Below are 20,547 nucleotides of genomic sequence, written 5' to 3' on the forward strand. Positions count from 1 at the left end.
CAGGACAGTCAGGCTGTCTCAGATGGGAACCTCGGGAGACTGGCACTGCTGCAGAACAGCAGCAGCAAAGGCAGAGAAGCTGGGATAAAAGAAGGAAAGAAAGATAGTCCAGAGAGACATTCTGGTGTCAGGAAGGAACAGGAGCTGGAAATAAGAAGGATCTGAGTTTCCGCCCTGGCCCTGCTTCTCACGGGGTGACCTTGGGCCCGTCTTGTCTCCTTATTGATGGAGTGAGAGGTAGCAACGACAACAGTCACCTGTAGGGGTCTACAGTGGGGACTCCAAGAGCACAGGGTGCAGGCGCCCTTCCCCGCCTTCCCCAGCATGGAATCTGGCCACTGCACAAGTGGCTGCAGCGGGGAGAAGGGAGCAGGAGAGGGAATCAGCCCACCAGCAAGGGGATCTACAATCTGTTCCTGCAACAACAGGCTGCTCCTGACAGGGAGGGCAAAGATGGAGGATCCAGAACTCCTCATCTCCAGGGAGAGTAAAAATGGTGTGAGGACATTTTTTTTTTTTTTTTGGTGTGATGACCTTGAAAAACAGGTCAGCAGCTTCTTTCTAATAAAGTTAAACGTTCACTCCTCACAGTCACACTCCTAGGTATTTACCCAAGAAAAATGAAATACAGGTTTCACAAAAAGACTTACACATTAACACTCACAGCAGCTTTGTTAATTAGAGCCCCAAACTGGAAACAACTCAAATGTCCACCAGCAGGGGAATGGACAAGCCATGCAAGGGGGAGCCACTCAGCAGTGCCAAGGAATGAACGTGTGTGGCACAGGTGACATGGAGTCTCACAGACATAAGGTGAGTGACAAAAACCAAAGGAGGAGGAACACCTACTAGGATTCCATTTACACAAAGTTCAAGAAAAGACAAACATGAGTCTATAGTGACAGACGACAGACTCAGGGAATGGTTGCTGCCAGCCTGTGGGAGCAGGGGTTGCCTGGGAAGAGGCCTGAGAGAAGGTTCTGCACAGAGTTCAGTAAATACCCTCCTCTCCCTCCTCCCTGTCCTGCCCCCCCTTCCCTCCTCTCAATAAAACTGTATTCCATCTCCAAATAGACAAATATGGTTGCAAGAACTCAAGAAAAGGACACATGCCTATCCCATGGTCACGTGGACACCTACCGCGGGACCTGCGTACATGCATTCAACAAGTGTTTATTGAGCATTTCAGACACTATTCTAGGCACTAGGGACATGGTAATGGGGGAGAAAACAACATCAGATACGAGGTTATGGAGGTGACAGTCTAATGTCACCATCCTCCCCAGCGCCCTCCCTACCCCAGTCTCCTCTGGTCTCATAGATGTTACAAATCTGGGTCATTGGTTTGGGTAAATGAAAGAGCTCAAAAAAAGTCCACAATAAATAATAATTATGGTTATAATCATAACAATAAGCCATAAAGAACTTGGAAGAAGTGATTTTATATTTCAACATTGTACATAAATAGAAAGCTCACAATTAGACGGAAGGATGGGAGAGGTAGTTAAAAACACAAGGTAATCCAGAAATGGTTTCCACTGGCTCTCTTACATTGGCTTTTGAGGTGGGAGGGAGGAGAACCTCAATCAGGACCACACTCAGCACAGATCCCAGCGGGGGAGGGGGGGGGGGATCTCACAACCCTAAAGTCATGATCTGAGCCAAAATCAAGAGTCTGAGACCAAACCGACTGAGCTACCCAGGTGCCCATCTTTCACAGGCTTAAAAAAAAAATTCACATTTTATTTTGAAATAATGTTAGACTCACATAGAAATTATCAAAATGGTGCACAGGGAGTTCCTATGCACACTGGCCTGGCTCCGTCCAACGATCACTAACATCTTAGCACCGAGAGCACAGTTCTCATGGCCAGGACACTGCTGTTGGTGCATTACTATCAAGCAAACTGCAGATCTTACTCAGACCTCACCCCTTTGCACATGCACTCGTGTGGGTGTGAGTGGTTCCGTGAAATGTCGCCCCACACGCAGATTCGCAGAGCCACTGCCCCAGTTGGGACATGGAGAAGGAGCTCCCCGCGCTCCCACCACAGCCGCAGCCTCCCTGCCCCCTGAACCCCTGGGGGCCTGCTCTCCATAGCTATCATTTTCTCATTGGAGAATGTTCTATAAACTGAATGAGCAGGTGATCCCTCTCAGGGACTGGCTTTTTTAACTCAGCCCTAATGCTCTCGCGATCCATTCAAGTTGTATAGACAAGTATTTGCTCCCTTTGTTGCTGCGTGAGATTTCCATGGTGTGGATGGACCACAGTTTGCCCACTTATCCACTGAAGGACACTGGGGCTGTCGGTAGTGTCTGGCTGTTACAAATACAGTTGCTAATTACATTGGTGTACAGGCTCTTAAAAGGCCTTTGACGCACAGACTACTTTCTCTGCTCGCCTCCAACCTCAGTATTCACTTTTGTGAATATTACTCCACCACCCATGCACAAATCTTCACTCATCTGGATGTAATATATGTAGCGACACCGACTACAACACAACTGAGAGTCAGGAAGAAAGCAGACAAGACATGGAGAATCAACAGTAATTTGTAAATGTCACAGAGTCTCTGTAGAACGCCCGTCAGCCATCGCCCCACACTTTTTAATGCATATTTTACACCCACCTAACGGCTTGGCCATGTTGTCTCCTGTCCACATCAATGTAGAAAGCACAGAGGGGGCTTTTGACGGCAGCTGGAGTTACAGCTGACAGTATGACAGTGGCGGGGGGAGACTGGAGAACCACCCCATAAAGCTGAAAATACGGCCCTTCTGGGCAGGATGAATAATTCAATTCATGTCACCAATTCGCAGGGGATCTGCATCACTGCAGCTGAGCACCCTTCATGAGGGTTACTAGAATCCTCTAGAAAAGACTGAACTATGCTTCGTATGCTTCACAAGACAAGTGGCATGCATTGGAGTGATTTTCTCCTCAAATCATTGACAATTACAGAAATCAAAACGCTTCAAGTAGTCAGCTCTAGCAAACCAGACTTGAAGAATACCACATTCTCTAATGCCAGATAAATAAGGTATCATGTTATTAATTGTAATGACATCCCAACAGAACACAGGCCAGGAGTCGCACATAGGCTTCATGCCTATAGGGAGGGCAGAGACAACAATTGAGTCGAACTTTTCCCAAAGAATACAGCTCTGGAGTCACATATATACCTGATGGTCAGTGGGGTGACCTTGGTCAAGTCATTTAATCTCACCGAGCCTCGGTTTCTCTGTCAATGAATGGGGAGTGGCAGTACATACCTGTGGGGGTCATAATGGGAAAGGGATAGGATGAAGGTCTGGGGCATGTCAGGGTCTTGGGAAGTAATAACTTTCATGTGTGAACTTTCCCTTGAAGCAGTTTCAACTCCCCATCATCCTCGATGTGGGTGTAAATAGGCCAGTTGGTCACAGCTGTGAAGTCTGTCTTCAGCCACTCCTGCCTCAGTGTCCCTGTCCCTCCCCATCTGACTCCTCCCCACCACCAACATCAAAGGCTGTGAGTTTCATGGACTCTGGGACACTCAAGGACAAGCTGGCTGGTGAGGAATCTGACTCAGGGCCTCTGGACACTCCCCGACCCCAGGATTCCTGTCCACACCCCCTCTCTCCATCTCCACTGTCTCTCCTCTCTGGAGACCGGAGGGCTCCTGGAGGCACCTTTGGCCTCTTAAGAAATTATCTTCAACCTCCAGTGACAGTCAGGAGCAGCTCATTCCCTCCAGACACTAACCATTTACTTAGATTCATTGGGGCAAATATTTTCTTTCTGAGAGAACCCACTCAATGCCCGTCTGCCTGAGCAGGAAAACGTGGGCACCCTCTTTGCTGCTCTGGAACCTACCCATGGCTACCGCAGGGGATGGGGTTTTTTAACAGAGCATCTGATCCTGAAGAAACTCCTGCTCAGGAGAAGCTCAAATCCCAAGCTCTGCCCTCAGTCCAAAAGTGTGAAGTCTCCTGGTGCTGCCAACCAGGCGTGTGATTGGAGTAAAACTCCTGGTACCTAAGGGGGGGGGGCGGGGAGCCTCGGCTTCCTCATCTATAAAATGGGATGATGAGACCCTCTCCTAGGATAGTGGTAAGAATTAAAGGAGATCCTTTATGTAAGTTTCTCTAAAATGTCACTTTCCCTACACTAGCAGACAAGGACACATTTTTCGCATGGCCCTGCAAGAGAGTAAGCCCCATCATGCACGCACAACCTGTTTGCACCATGTCTGCCAGCAGCCCACTGGCCAAAGCAGGGCACGTGACCTAGTAGGAGGGGGAAGTAGGCACCCAGTGGGATGAGGGAGGGAGTCTGGGTGGGAAGAGCTAGAACAATACTCCCATTGACATTGGGTGGTACGTGGTTGAGCTGGGATTTGCACCCACATCCTCTTTGAGGGTGAAATCTCTCCATTATTAACCTGTAGTGACTCAAATTAAAAATGAATACTCAATTTTTTTACTTGCAGGAAAGAGTCTTTCATGAACATCCATCTATGATTGGCCTTAAATTGTTTTCCCAGCAGGAAAAGGCCTATTTAGCAAGTGTTTGTGGGCCAGGACTGGGAGTGCTTTGCATATATTAACCAAGTAATCACCTCGACAACCCTGTGAGGTTGGTGGTGGTGTTACCTCATTTTAGAGAAGAAAAAACTGAGGCACAGAGAGGTTAAATAACTGGCCCAGTCTCACAGTGAGCCAGAGGCATGGGGAGGATATGAACCAGACTGGCTCCCTCTAGAACGTGCGTGGGCTCTCCCCGTTGGGCCTGCCTAGGATGGGGGCAATCCTGAAAGACCGTGGCAGCGCTCAGCAGGCAGCGGGGAAGGGCCCTACTTCATACCCCCAACCCAACTCGGGGTGGTTTCTGTCATGAGCAGCCTCAGCTCTGATTTCGTGCTGCTAGAAGACTCCCTCTGCCGTGGACACACACTCCTACTTTTGCAGACAAGGCCTCACTTCGTCCTCGCACCTGTGGTGATACCCAGGCAAGGAGCCTGAGCGGGGGTGGGAGGGAGCCAGCACCGTGGCCTCTTCCTGGAACTAGCATTGCAACCCTGAGGCCACGGGGCGGGTGGGCACTAGAGCGAAGGGCTGAGGAGAGAGGGAGGGCGCCCAGCAGCAGCCAGGCCTGGGGCACAGGGGGCACAGGGCCCTGGCTGTGGCATAGCACAGGGTAGCCCTGATGGCGGGGAAGGGGCCTTCCTCGCAGCGCCGTCCTGGGGGCCCACCATTCCAGCCAAACCCGAGCCTTGGCCCCTTCCCCAACCCACAGCAGATGAAACACAAGAATACACATTTGCTCTCAGAGAGGAGGTTCCCTCTCGGAAGTCTTTCCCACTCCACCTTTCCTTCTAGAAGCACTCACCACTCCTCACATCTCAGCCCAAGATGGCATCTTCCCAACTCAGCCTCAGACTGCTCTGCCGCTTGCTTGACTCGGGAAACATCAGGAGCTCGCAGTGCGTGTGCCTCAAAGGCGGGAGAACCCCCACCAGCCCCGTTGTTAACGGAAACGCTCCCTGGGCGAAACTTTAAGATGGACTGGTTAGCAGGCGACAGCTGAGGTGCTTTGTGAGGCGGGCTGATCTGCAGCTGAGGCATCATGGCGGACTCAGGAACAACAGGGCCTCGAACCATGAGGGGCCACTCCCATGCGGAGTTCTTTTCGATAAACATATTGGAAAAGGCGCTGGAGGTTTGCAACAATTCAAAAAACTCACAAACCAACAGGCTAGAAATTAATATTTAAAAGTTTTAAGACAAAGTGAGGTATTATTGTAGAATGCAGCATATGATACACAACAAAATAGGTCTTTGAGGGAGGGAGAGCGAGCGCAGGTGAGCAGGGGGCAGGGGCAGAAGGCGAGACCGAGAATCTCAAGCAGACTCGCTGCAGAGTGTGGAGCCCAACGCGGGGCCCCATCCCATGACCCTGAGAGCATGACCCGAGATGAGCCCAAGAGTCGGATGCCCAACCTGCTGAGCCACACAGGTGCCCTGCAGACAAAGTATGTCTGAAGTGATGATGTTAGCAGGAAGGCTTCTGGTCACCCATGAGCCATTAGTGCTGTTGTTGCCAACACTAAAAACAGGGAGATCTGACACAAAATCGGGACTTACGGCTTCTCCTGAGGCTGGGAGGCTCTGCCCACGGGCCACCCTAGGCCAGAGCTTGTGAGCCAAGGAGGCACCCGAGGTGCACAGTCTGAGGAGCCTCACCCCCTGGTCCACGCCTGCCCCTCCAGGCAGCCGCAGCAGCTGAGCTGGGCATTGTGTTTGTCAGGCCTGCTTTTAGGGTTGGTGGATGCCTCAGCTTACCCTGAGTGGACCCTTGAGGAGCCAAGCCACATCCTACTCTTTCCACTCCCTTTCCCCTTTGCTTTCCTTTTTTTTTTTTAAATAATAATAACTGGCAGCCAATTTTTTTCTTAACTGAATTAGAATTTACATCCGGGAAAGTGGATCTTAAAGATTCAAGTCAGTGAGTTTTGACAGGTGGTTGCACCATGTTAACAACCAGCTCATGGAGAGAGAGCACTTCCCTCACCTGGAAAGCTCTCCCGCCCCTCCCAGGCACCGCCCCCCACCTGAGGTGCCACTGATGAGCCCCCCAGCACCAGGACTGCTCTCACCTGCTCTGGGACTTCCCAGGGATGAATCCTACAGGGTGCGCTTTCCAGGGCCCATCCTCCGTCCCTCAACCTGCCATTGGTGAGACTGGCCCATCGCTGCAGGTCTCCCCAGTGGTTTCTTTTTTATTCCACGGTGGGGCCGTATCACATCGGGCACAGCCATTCTCCTGCCGGTGTTCAGCTGAGTCACTGGGGGCTATTGGTGCCAATAACACTGATGCATGAACCAGCAGCGCTGGGGGGTTGCTGGAATCTCTAACCCCCTCACCTTCGTGGGGGAGGAGAGGGTGCACATCAGGCCCTGTCTTCCTGACCCTCATCCCCTTCCCCAGCTTTAACACATCCACACACACACACACACACACGTGCACAGACACACACATGTACACAGGTGCACACCCAGAAGCATGCATGGGTGTGTACACACGCCCAAGCCACTACTACGTCCCTGGGGTTGGGCTGAACCTCCTTAGATGAGCTCCTGCTCATGAGGGCGTCACTTGACAGTCTGTTTTCTAGCTGCCAGTCTTGCCGCCCACCCTGCCCAGCGATCCCGGAGCTGCCAGGTTTCTTTCTGTGCAGGAGATACAATTTTGCTTACGTCACCTGCTGCTCAAGCACCTTTCACACCCCAAGTCTGATGTCCACAGGCCACAGGTGGCTGCTCCCCACCTCCCTCCCGCACTTACTCCCTACCTGTTCCCACTGCAGGGCCTTCAGGCTTTTACCTAAGCCTTCGCCTGGTCGGCAGCCCCGTCACTCTGCCCTTGATCTGCACACACTGTCACCTGTCACACTGTCCCCGCTGCCCTTATTTTTGTGACCACCTAGGGGTAGGGCTAGAGAGGAAAGGAGCACTCCATCAGGTGTCTCAAGACCCTCTCAAGGGCTGACAGTAGAGGTCTGCACATCTAGCCTATCAGAGAGTAGGGGTCATGGGCAGTGTGAATCGGATGTGCTGGAGACAGGTCTTGTTCCTCCATGCCTTGGCTGCCACTTGGTGTCCCTAGGTCTTTGGGGCACATGCCAGTCCCCACATCCCCTAAATGCTCAGGTAAATGTGAAGGCCACCTTTGCTCAAGTGTAAGTGACCCCCAAATATAAAGTTTTCCCAGTAAGATCTATCAGATTGTTTGTGACCATCTAGACATTTAGGGATCAAGTGAAACTACCCAAATGTCCTGTATATTTTATTTATTAATTCTTTGCACGTAAGTCCTAAGCATCTCTTGAGACTGGACTGTCTTGTGCTCCTTTTCTTCCCTGTTAGGTTTGACCCAGTCTAAGTACAGAGCTGCTTGGCACAGCCCAGGAAAGCCCCATGATGGGCCCCCATGGTGGGGATGACTGGCACCGATGTTCCCCCAGGGGGTCCCCAAGGTGGGCAAGGCAGAGGGGGCTGGACCATGTGTACCCCCAGGCTTCTCCAGGAAGTAAACAGATGGTTCCCCTTCAGACAGACCAGCCCTGGCTGGTTTCCCTGTGGTTTCCAGGTGGAGCCAGTCCTGACTCACCCATGTCCCCATGCCAAGGTATCTGGATTAGACCAGAGAGAGCGCGAGAGACCGAGACAGAAAGAGACAGAGATAAACAGACATCAAGAGAGCCAGACCAAGAAAGAGAAAATACTGGCCAGAGAGACACAGTCAGAGAAAGAGCGAGAGGGGGACAGACATGGATGGACACACAGACACAGGCACACACAGACCCAGAATGTCAGCGAGTTGCTGAGGTGCTCAGGAGACATGGAGACACGCTGAGAAGCAGACGCAGGGATGGGGAGAGGAAGAAACATCGCCAAAGAGGGAAAGACTTAAAATCTGCAGGAAACCAACAGAAAACCCCTTGGCGGTGGTGCAGAGCGCTCATCATGGGGCTCCTCCGGCCTTTCGTGTCTAGCAGGCCCCCCGGAGGGCTCTTCGTGGGTCTAAAAACCTTCTCACCCAAACCCAGACCCCGGCCCAGGTGCCTCCTCAGAAAGGGCATCGCGAAATTCAGGGCAGTCTCCACAGTCCTGGCTGGGCATGTGCCCCCCAAACCGGGACCAGGCCACCGGGCTCGGGCCTCTGCCAACAACGTGACACGGCTGAGGCCACATGGAGGGACAGTGGCCACAGGCTGAGTCCCCAGGTGAACAACCCGATGTCCAGAAACCCCCCTGCTCCAAGGGGGCCAGGGAGATGCCAAGACCCCACAGCTGAGCCCCGTCACCTCTCAGCACCCCAGCGGCCCTTGGTCCTGGTCAGGACTGTCCTGGGCTCAACAGTAAAGGCAGAGAAGACAGAGGACTCGGGGGTCCCGGTCTCAATCTCGGCCTGACTGTCCTGTCCGTCTGTCCACAGCTGTTACCCCAAGGAAGCCATGCGAAAGGATGGATATAAATAAACCTGGAGCCACGTGGGTTCCGACCAGGGAGCTATTTCAGGGTTAGAACAAATGCTGGCCCCTGATGAGAGAGAAATTCCACCAGCAACACAGAGCACGTCCCTCAAGCGTGGGATTAAGTGTTTCTCCAAGTCACAAATGCAGGCCAAAGTGGCCGCACTGGCTGCTGGCGGGGTGACACCACACAGTTCAGCAGGGCTGTGGTCCCATGTCTGCTCCCAACTCCTCCCCGAAGGGCACTTTTCCTGTCTGCTGACCAACCGTGCAAACAGATGCACCAACTGCCCCCCAAAATAGATCATACTTGCTGTGCCCTTAGTAAGAACAAACATTCAAAACCCTTTAAAAAAACTGAACGTCGTGAATGTACTTAATGCCACAGCACTGTACACTTAAAAATGGTTGAAATGGTAAATTTAATGCTATGTATATTTTACAGGTTTTTTTTTTTTTTAAGATAAATCTTTTTAGAAATGAGCGGTTCAAACAATGCCATCAGGATCTCTCAGCTCTGCTTTGCTGTTGGCTTCATTGCAAAGCAGTCTCTTCCCACCCAGTGACAAAGTGGCCAGGCCACCCCCTCCAGTTCAGCAAGTCCGCACACACCAGTGGGCTGTTCCGACCCATGCAAACAGCCATATCCTGGGCCACACCAGCTGCCCACCCGGGGTCATATGCCCACCGGGGAGCCCCCCCCCAACCTGCGGGGGGCTGGCAGGGGGTAGGAGTGGGGGTGGGGGTCGGGGGACATGGATGCACGCTCACGGATCAGGCTTGGCTCCAAGCTCAGGGATGGACAACCACCTCTACTGACAGAGATCGCACACTGCAAACTGCCCCCTTCAAACGCTCTGAGGGCTTTTGTCCTGCAGGAATCACAGGGCTGGCTCAAAGCTGGGGAATTCTGTCCCCAAAGCAGTGGCAGCCCTGGATGGAGAGGGGAGCCATCAACATCCCAGCCTGCTGATGCCCTGCCCTCCCCTGTCTCTAGTGTTTCCCTGGATCCTGAGATCTGCCCTGCTTCCCAGGATCACCCTAAAGGAACTGCCTGCACTTGAATCCTTGTCTTAGAGTCAGTTTCTGGGACGACCCAAAGCACAGAGGGCCCCAGAGGAGCCAGGACACTACTCAGAGAGGAGAGTGGTTCTGGGAGGCGGCACCCAGCTTCCCCTCCCTGTCCTCAGAGGGGCGGAGGCTCAGCTCAGGGCCCGGGTGACAGCTGAGCCAGCCGAAAGGCCCTCTGCCCAGGGGACTCGCCCCCACCCGGCCCGCACCCCTCTCCCTCTCGGTCCCGGGCAAAATCCCGACAAAGAATTCCTGCCTTGAAAGACAGGATGGTGCCTTCTGGCAAGACATTTAGCTGCTAAATGTCAGAGGCACCCAGGCGGCAACAATGGATTTAAGCAGAAAATAATAATAAAAAAGAGATTAGAGCAGAGCGCTGGTGCAAGAAGGCTGGCGGCAGACGCGGGACCTCGACTCTGCAAATCACTTCCTTGAAGCTGATCTGTCACTTGAGGGTGTGTGACTCAGTCCCAAGTAACCTTAATAAGAAACCAGGAGAGCTAATTAAGGGATCAGTGGCTCCTGGGGAACAGATTCCCCTTTTGTTTGTAAGTGTAAGGAATTAAGGGGATTTCACGGGAGAAGGGGCTCCTGATGACTTACTTGGAGCAGGAGAGAAAGGCGCCCGCTCTGCAGGCTCCCTGTGCCCAGCCTCCTCCTCGAAGTGCTCCTGGGCTTGTCCTGCTGGGGGAAGGACAGTGCAGAACCCTGCTGGGCCGGCCGAGGGGGGCGCTGACCCCTCAAGAATGTCAAGAGCAGCAACTAGGATCTGTTTATGGCTCGGAGTGAGGACTGCACCTCATTTGATTCTCACAAGGCCCCCACAATCCCCATTTTACCGCTGGTCAGCCAGGGGGTGGGGTGTGCTGGGGTTTTGAATGTGGCAGGTAATCTAGCCCCAGGGACCTCTTCACTGCTGTGGGGCTCTGTGTGCAGGAATGGGGGAGTCAGCGAGATGGAGGCAGGGACGGTGGAGACATACAGAAAGATGTGCACAGGGGCGTCTGGGTGGCTCGGTGGTTGAGGGTCTGCCTTCAGCTCAGTCACCATCCCGGGGTCCTGGGATGGAGCCCCACACTGGGCTCCCCGCGGGGAGCCTGCTTCTCCCTCTGCCTGTGTCTCTGCCTCTGTCTCTCATGAATAAATAAATGAAATCTGAAAGAAAAAGAAAGAAAGAAAGAAAGAAAGAAAGAAAGAAAGAAAGAAAGAAAGAAAGAAAGAAAGAAAACACACACACACACATGCACACACACGGCGCCCTGAGCTAGATCCAGCCACCTGGACGGACCCGTGAGCAGCAGCGTCCACCCACATGCAGCCCCCCCCCGTCTGGGTCTGGTGAGGTCCTCTGAGGAGCAGGTGGGGAGCAGGCTGGAGATACACAGGCCCGACCAGGATCCAGGCTTTGCTCTTCTCCCGTCCGGGCCCCTCCGTGTACCAGCTGAGCCCCAGGACTTCTTCAGCACCCCTGGCCTCAGGACCCCTCCCTTATGTCCAGACCCGCAGAGACCATCCCTCCCCAGCACCCGGCCGGCACGCTGCGGTTGGGCAGCAGCAGCTCCCTGCATCCCCGCGGAATCGAGGCCGCTGTGTCCTTCAGACCGTGACGAGGGGCACTGCGGAGAGCTCTGCCGGCCACGTAACAGGAGGGAATGAGCCTGGCTGGCTGGAAAATTGAGGCTAAGCACAGCCGCAGAAGCAGTCACCGTCCAGAAGGCTTTCCCTCTGCAGCCGGGGCGCTGCCCTGCAAGAGCTGGCCACAGCTGGCTGTTCTCAGGCAGGAGCACAGGACAAAGGGGTCCCTTGTGCCCCCTAGCGCTACCCCCCACCCCGCTCTAAGGGCTTTGGCAACAACATTCTGAAACCTCCTCCCCTCTGGCCCCCCAGGCCTGTATCATTTGGGGTCAGGCAGTGAGGCAGGCTCAGTAAGGTCCACACCAGGACCTCTCCCTTCCCTGGTCCCAAATCAATGGCTGATGCAAAGTAAGTGTTACTCAATAAATACTGAGCCCTCTCTGCTCTTTGTCCAAGATTTCACAGAATCAGGGGTTGTCCTTGGGCAGGTAGGGGCAGATGGCAATGGCACCATAAGCCTATGCTGTATCACAGAATCCACAGGCAACTCAACTCACAAACTCTAGCTCCCGTTCTGGGCAGAGCCCCGTCCCAGGTGCCTTTCCTTCATGAACTTGTTTCATCTTCCCAGCAGGGCAGTGGGTGCTGGTCTAGTTGGTTTAGAGTTCAGCTGTGGGCCACAGGCCCAGCCCAAATAACCATAGCTCAAAACTGTGAGTGCTTCTCACTTTACTCTGTACTCAGATCACCTGGGGATGTTGTTAAAATGCAGGCTTTGATTCAGCAGTTGGGGTGGGGGCCAAGAGTCTGTGTTTCTAACAAATTCCCAAGTGATACCAATGCTGCTGGTCAAGCATCAGAGGCCTCAATGAGATAGTGGTTAACTTCTCTGCTGGTTAAATGATGTTCGAAGAGAAGCAGCTCTAGGCTGACATATATCTTGATGATCTCCTTTTGCTCTTCCACCCTCATTTCCTAGGTTCTTCCTCCTGCCAAGAACCAGCCATCATATCCATAGTTGAGCTAGCAGGGAAAAGAAATAATTGAAGAAGGGCATACTTGCTCCCTTGAGGCACCCCCTAGAAGTTGCATATGACATTTCTGCTTGGATCCCATTTTCCAGAACTTACTTACATGCCTCAAAGAAGCCTGAAAAATGTATTCATTATCCCAGGAAGGCAGGTGTGCTGCTAAAACTTGGTGATAGTGGTGGTGTTGGTGGTGGAAGGTTTATTAGAAAGGAAGAAATGAAGAATGGATATTGTGAACAGCTATTCTCTCCCCCAATTAAGATGATAAAAATGAAGAACAAGGAGCTTAAGCAATTTGAGGATTAAATGAGTTAACATATGAGCACAAAGTGATCATTAACTGCTGTTTTTATCCATGAGTCTGTAGCATTAAAAAATAAAATAAGCAGGGATGCCTGGGTGGCTCAGCAGTTGAGCACCTGCCTTTGGCCCAGGGCGTGATCCTGGAGTCCTGGGATCAAGTCCCACATCAGGCTCCCTGCATGGAGCCTGCTTCTCCCTCTGCCTGTGTCTCTGCCTCTCTCTCTCTGTGTCTCTCATGAATAAGTAAATAAAATATTAAAAAAAAAAAAAAGCAATAAGGTCATGTGCATTGAGAAGCCAGGGAGACAGGCTCAACTGCTTGTCAGAACAAACATTTGGAGGAGGTACCAGAAGGTCACAGGTTATTATGATCATCAAAATGGGTCCATTGAAATGGAATGGGGGAAGGAGAAGGAGGGTCGAGTCCTCTGCGCTTCCAGGTCCAAGCCGCTGGTTGTGGACCAAAGGAAACAGGACAGGGTGAGACCTGAAAGAGCTGCTCGTGGCCTGTGGGGCATGTTACACTACAGAGCTGCTGGCTCAGTCAGGTTGGGCTGGGTTATGCTACAGTAAGAACAAATCTCAGAGGCATCAAACAGCAGAGCTCTGTTGCTCATGCTCCCCACTTGGGAACCAGGCTGGAAGAGCTGCCCCCCATCGCAGGTTGCCTGGAAGGAGAGAAGAGTGAATCACACACTGGTTCTTAAAGCTTCCCCCCAGACAGGACACACATCGCTTCCACTTGCATCAGCCCATTGGCCAAAGTGAATCATGTGGTCTCGTCCCACCGGAGGGAGGTGGGGGACTGGAGACCTACCCCGTGCCTGGAAGAAGAACTGGGAAAGTGGGATGAACGGCACAACCTGACTGCCGACAGATGCACAGGGTTCCCGGTCTAGTCTGGTAGCATCAGGGAAGACTTCTTGCAGGAGGAAGTGCCAGAAATAAAATATACGCTGTGTATAACAGGAAATGCATGTTTAATTGCTTGAAATAGAACAACAACCACAACAACAAGACCTACAGGGGATCACAGGTGGCTCAGCAGTTTAGCACTGTCTTTGGCCCAGGGTGTGATCCTGGAGATCTGGGGTCCAGTCCCACATTGGGCTCCCTGCATGGAGCCTGCTTCTCCCTCTGCCTGTGTCTCTGCCTCTCTCTCTCTCTCTCTCTCTCTCTCTCTCTCTCTCTCTCTCTCTGTCTTTCATGAATAAATAAATAAAATCTTTAAAAAAAAGACTTACACACTTTCTTCTCCCTCAAGCTTACCGGGAAGGGAAGTAACATTTATAGTCAAACTTCCACGTGCTGGACACTTTTCTAAGTGGCACGTCCCCGTCATGGAACCCCTGCAAGGGAGGTACTGTTATTGCAGATAATGAAACTGAAGCTCAGAGGGATAAAGCAACTTGCCCGTGGTCACACAGGTTGGAAGCAGAGACTGGATTTGAACTTGGTTCTCTCTGACTCCAGGCATACGTACTGCTTCACAACCCCTAACTTTAGCCCCTTGGGAACATGGCAGCACAGCTGACAGCTGCATTGTGCCCAAAGGCTACTGTTGGGAGGTTCTCACTGGTCTCTTCTTAGTTTTAGAGGTGCCAGAGATGGGGGTGTCTGTTCAGGGAATTTCTAAAGCCCCCCTCCCTGGAAGCAGAACACACTCTGGTCTCTCCCTAGGCCTTAACCCTCCCGCATCTCCAGCATCCAACTGGGTCTGGCTAGAACCACACACTGTGGCCTTACGCCTTAGGAACTGATTCATAAGGAATTCACTGAGTCATAAGAAATCAATTTTATGTTGATGTTAAGAATATTTAGAGGCGCACCTGGGTGGTTCAGTTGGTTGAGCATCTGCCTTTGGCTCAGGTCATGATCCCAGGGTCCTGGGATTGACCCCTATGTCGGACTCCCTGCTCAGTGGGGAACCTACTTCTCCCACTCCCTCTGCTGCTCCCCTGCTTGTGCTGTCTAATAAATAAATACATTTTAAAAAAAGAATACTTAGAGGAAAATAAAGCCAAATAAAAATCAATCTGTACTCTGGTTTTCCAGTTTCATTTTTAAGCTGAGAATCTCAGAGCTAGCTGTGGTTGAGGGCTTACCAGGGCCAGGGACTGTGCTAAGTGCTTTAAATGTCAACACCCTGTCTCCACATCACATCGTGCAGGTGCCATTCTTGCCTGGTTTTCCAGATGAGGAAGTAGAGCCAAGTTTGAATCCAGGTGGTCAGACTCTTGAGCACTGTGCTCCATGGCATCCCTAGCGGGAGGCCTGGGAACCCACAGCCTGACAGCCCCGGAGGCACCTGCTGCTGAGGACCCAGATGACCCTGGGGGTTGGCATTCCTCCCAGGGGAGGAACGGCGCGGGGGGAGGGGGGGGAGCGGCAGGGGGTGCTAGGGGCCATGGGGGTTAGGGATGCCGGAGCAGGGGTCTGAAGGATGGGTGGCAGGTTGTCAGGTGGCCAAGGAAGAGGAAGATGTTTAGGCAGAAGACAGGATGAGGGCAAAGACCCGGAGCTTGAAACAGGCCTGTGACACTGTGGGATTCATCATTTGAGGAGAGGCAGAAGGTGGTACTGAGCGATGGAGGCTTCCCGAGGGAGAATGACAGCATCTGAAGATGACTTGTTGCTGGAATGGGAGAAGCCAAGGACTCCGAGGGTCCTGGCCTGGAGGCGTGACGTTATCTATTTGTTCAATAGTTGGTTTTAACCACTCATTTCCTCACTTGCACCATGCCTCGCCTGGCAAGGCTGCTGAGGCACCTCCCAGGGTCCCTCCATTAGAAAATCAAATAAGTACCAGAAGGAAATTCCTCCCAATCACTCATGCCTGTTGAGTCATGGCCTCACACAAAAGTGACACATCCACAGGGGTGTGTCCATATGCCTCACAGCTGAGATTCAATAGAAATTGCTCCCCATAGAAGGAACACCAGTGAGGGGCACGTGGGTGGCTCAGTGATTGAGCATCTGTCTTCAGCCCAGGGTGTGATCCTGGGGTCCTGGGGTCGAGTCTCACACTGGGCTCCCCACGGGGAGCCTGCTTCTCCCTCTGCCTGTGTCTCTGCCTCTCTCTGTGTGTCTCTCATGAATAAATAAAATGTTAAAAAAAAAAAAAAGAATAGCGGTGTGACAGTGGATACCAGGCAGGACACACAGCTACTCCTGGTAACGTTGGCCTGTGCTGTCCTGGTGCAGTGACACAGCCCAGGGAGAGCCTCGAGGAACAAGTGCCCGACCATCTCATGTTCTGGTTGCAGCATGAGGGGTTCTGGGCCTTCATCACGGTCAGTGAAAGCTGTGGTCTTACCACTCAAACACAGGAAACTGCAAGAGCCCACTGGCCCTTTCCGTGGGCAGCCTGCCCCTAACTCCCAGCACAGACCGTGCCAGGCAGGGCCGCCTTCGCAGTAGGCAAGGCAGGCACAGTGCTCACGATACTTTTAGGGGCCCACAAAAATGTTTTAATTTCTTTTAAAATTAGAAAGAGAAAATTGAATTTCAAGGTCAAAGAAAATGTTTTAACATATAAATTAACAAAGTTATCTTCAGAGAAACATAATTGTCCATGATAATATGTTTTTAATTCGAATTAGTTAACATTATAATATTGGTTTCCAGAGTAAAATTAAGCAATTGATCGCTTACATGTAACCCCAGTGCTCATCCCAATAAGTGCCCTCCTTAACCCCCATAACCCATTTAGCCCCTGCCCTCACCACCCTCCCCTCCAGCAACCCTCAGTTTGTTTTCTCTAATTAGGAGTCTCTTATGGTTTGCCTCCTTCTCTATTTTCATCTTGTTTTATTTCTTCCCTTCCCCTATGTTCATTTTTTTCACTTCTTAAATTCTGCATATGAGTGAAATCAAATGGTATTTGTCTTTCCCTGACTGACTTATTTCACTTAGAATTAATACCATGTAGTTCTATCCAAGTCATTGCAAATGGCAAGATTTCATTCTTTTTGATGGCTGAGTAATATATATATATATATATATATATATATATATATATATATACACACACACACACATACACATATCACATCTTTATCCATTCATCTGTCAGTCTGTGGACATTAGGGCTCTTTCCATAGTTTGGCTATTGTGGACATTGCTGCAATGAACATTGGGGTGCAGGTGTCTCATCATTTCACTACATCTGAATCTTTGGGGTAAATGCCCAGTAGTGCAATTGCTGGGTCATAGGTAGCTCTATTTTTAACATTTTGAGGAAATTCCACAGTGTTTTCCAGAGTGGCTGCACCAGTTTGCCCTTCTTACTAGACATGTCTCCAAAGGCAAGGGAAAGAAAAGCAAAAATGAACTATTGGGACTTCATCAAGATAAAAAGCTTCTGCACAGTAAAAAATAAATAATAATAATCAACAAAACTAAAAGGCAACTGATGGAATGGGAGAAGATATGTGTAAATCATATATCAGACAAAGAGCTAGTATCCAGAACCAAAATCAAAAGAAAATATCAAAATCAAATATCAAAATCAACACCCCCAAAATAAGTAATCCAGTTAAGAAATGGGCAGAAGACATGAACAGACATTTCTCCAAAGAAGATATACAGATGGTTAATACATTTTTGTGAAGAAAGGGTTCACAAAGGTCCCAACATGGCCCTGGGTCTGGGCTCCATACTAAATCTTTCCATCCATGATCTATCTAACACTCACAGTAACCCGCTGACTGGGCAGTGTATCACTCCCAGTGGGCAGTCTATCACTCCCAATTTACACATGAGCAAACTGAGCCAGAGTGGTGGCAAGTGACCTGCTCTGGATCACCTAGGTGAATGGCCAAGCTCTTCCAGATGCAGGTCATCTGAGGATGATGCTTGAGCTCTTTAGATCCCACCAAAGCAGTGGTCCCCGCAGGCTGGTAGCTCATATCCGTGTGGGACCTGTGGGAAGTGATAGCAAGCAGCCTTGTAGTTGGGAAGCGGCAGTGGGTTGAGAGTAAGGGGCAGTACAAAGGAGGAGGGAGTAAAGGAGGTGGGGGAGGACCTGGAGTTAGCGACCCTGGGCTAGCCAGGCTGCATGAAGTGGGGCTGAGGTCCTCCTTATATTTGGCAATAGTGGGCTGAGTTTGGGAGTCCTTTGGGGTTGGGTGCAGGGCCACTGAATGGCTGTTGGGTCTTGGGTGAGTCACTTTACCTACCCGAAGGCCTAAACTGTAGATGTGTTGGTAAGGGCACCTCCACGTGTGGAGGTCTGTGTGGCTACGATGAGATGGTGCGGCAAGTGCCTGGCACAGAGTAGGGAGCCCATAAATGCCACCTCATGTTGATATTATGACTACGGGCCAGACCCAGGGCCCCATTATCTCCCTCAGTCAGACATGACCAAGAACCTTCCAAGCATCTGAACTCCCAGAGAGAATGCAATGAAAACATCTTGAAGCCTGTGCAGAGACCGTTGGGAGGCTGGACACAAGTATTCCAGAAACAACTTCTCCAACCAACAGTGGCCATTTAAGGAACACCAGTGATTTGATGAGTTCATTGAAACTAAAGTTTGCAGAAAAGCTACTAAGGCCAAGAGTGGCTAGAAGTTTCCGAGTGCCTGGGCAAGCTGACTACGATCCCCAGCCTCGCTGTGGTTGGAGACCACCGTGGAGGGAGGTTCTGCGCAGTGGCAGGGGGCGAAGGGCAGCGTGCCCCTTCTAGTCCCGGCCACGATGGCCGCTGGTATACTCTACATTGCCAGCTGGCCCAGGGCAGAGGCTGAAGCAGGGGATGCCAAAGACCCGAGGGGATCATGCTCTGTTGGTGTCCGCTGTGTGCCCTCAGCCTCACTGTCCCCGTTCATGCCACTCACAGCTCCTACTCCAGGTCCAAGGGCTCTCAGGGGCCGAGGGTCACATTCAGCCCATCTGGCCAGGGGGGCGGGGAGTAGGCCCCAACCTCTGGTGGATGGAGGTGCTGGGTGCTGCCCTGTGGCCCAAGCCACTCAGGGGGAGCACTGGGAGCCTTGGTCCAGTCCCCCAAGGTCCGCATGCCAGGCCCCAGGGTCCCACAGCCAGGAGTGCTCAGCAGGGCGCCTGGACTTGCTGCTTCTCCCTGCCTCATTGTCCCGCTCCCCAGGGGAACTTCCCCGGGCTCTTTAGGATCTGCTTCTGGGGCAATGCACTAAGTCACGACTGAGGATGGAAAGAGATTCCCTTCCTGGCACCGATGGGCGGCCTGCTCACCCAAACACACTGCGACCACAGAGAGAGACATACCTTGAGAGCAGGTCTGCAGACTTTTCTCGAAAAGGGCACAAGAGGCTACATTAGGCTCTGCGATGCGTAGAGTCTCGCTCGAAGTACTCAGCTCTGCCGGCCGCACACCAGCAGCCAGATATGGGGCACGGCAGGGGCACGGCTGCGACCCTGCAGGACACGGCTCGGGCAGCAGGCCTTGGGGCTGACATCTGTGAGCCTCTGCTGTACAGTATCAAGCCACCGAAGCGCGAGCCCCATGTCACTGCAGCTGATGACCCCACCTCCGGGGGCCAGTCTCCTCAGAAAAGGAGGCAGAATGTGCTCTGCCCACCTGTAGACACAGGTGAGGCGAGATTTTCAGCGTGGAGAACACTTCTTTCTACTTATTGTGGTGATTAGATTTCTTTTATTTATTTTTAAAGATTTTATTAATTTATTCATGAGAGACACAAAGAGAGAGGCAGAGACACAGGCAGAGGGAGAAGCAGGCTCCATGCAGGGAGCCCCACATAGGACTCGATCCCAGGTCTCCAGGATCACACCCTGGGCTGAAGGCGGCGCTAAACCGCTGGGCCACCTGGGCAGCCCGATTAGATTTCTTTTAAAATAGATTTGAGTTAAGAAGTTAAACAGATGAGTCAACTTAAAAAGAGCAAGTCAGTCTCTCCCCGTAGGGGGAGAAGGAAAGTGGCCAAAATCCTGACGCCGGGAGGTCTGCTGTCTGGGAAGAAGCTGGGGAGTCCCAGAGGGTTTTGGCGGAGAGATGCAGGGCTGGAAGCTGGGGTGTCAGCCAGAGGGAGAGGGAGGGAAAGGCCTGGAGGCCCAGACACCTGTAGGAACAATGTCTCATTAAAGGGTCTCTGAGGGTCTCGAGGCAGGGCTCGTTTCCTGATAGAGCAATGAGAAAGAGCCCAGGGGCTCACGAACGTGTCTGAGCTGTCCCCGGTCTAAGCAGATGCGAGCCAAGCCAGACACCAGGTGCCCGACTGAGCCCTAACGGGCTCACCCCCAGCCCATGAACCGGGCCGACTGGGCTAGTCAGGAAATTAGGGCCCGTCCTCAGCCCTGCAGCGTTATCTCGGGCCCGTGTGTCACAGGAGGCAACGCCCCGCCTTTCTGCACCTCGCTCCCCTGTCCTTAACCAGCCACCGGTACGTCCAGCCAGGCTGGCGTTCACTTCTCTGTCCACAGCTCTATCCCCTCAGCGAAGTCCCTCTGCGGCCCTGCTCTCCAGGGCAGATTCCATGCTGGTTCTAAGCTAGGCTACAACTCCGCCTTTGGGGCCGCCACTCCGAGTCCACTCCAGGGGTTAGTGCCAGG

Source organism: Vulpes lagopus, chromosome 19 (genome assembly GCF_018345385.1).
Source record: "Vulpes lagopus strain Blue_001 chromosome 19, ASM1834538v1, whole genome shotgun sequence".
NCBI lineage: Eukaryota > Metazoa > Chordata > Mammalia > Carnivora > Canidae > Vulpes > Vulpes lagopus.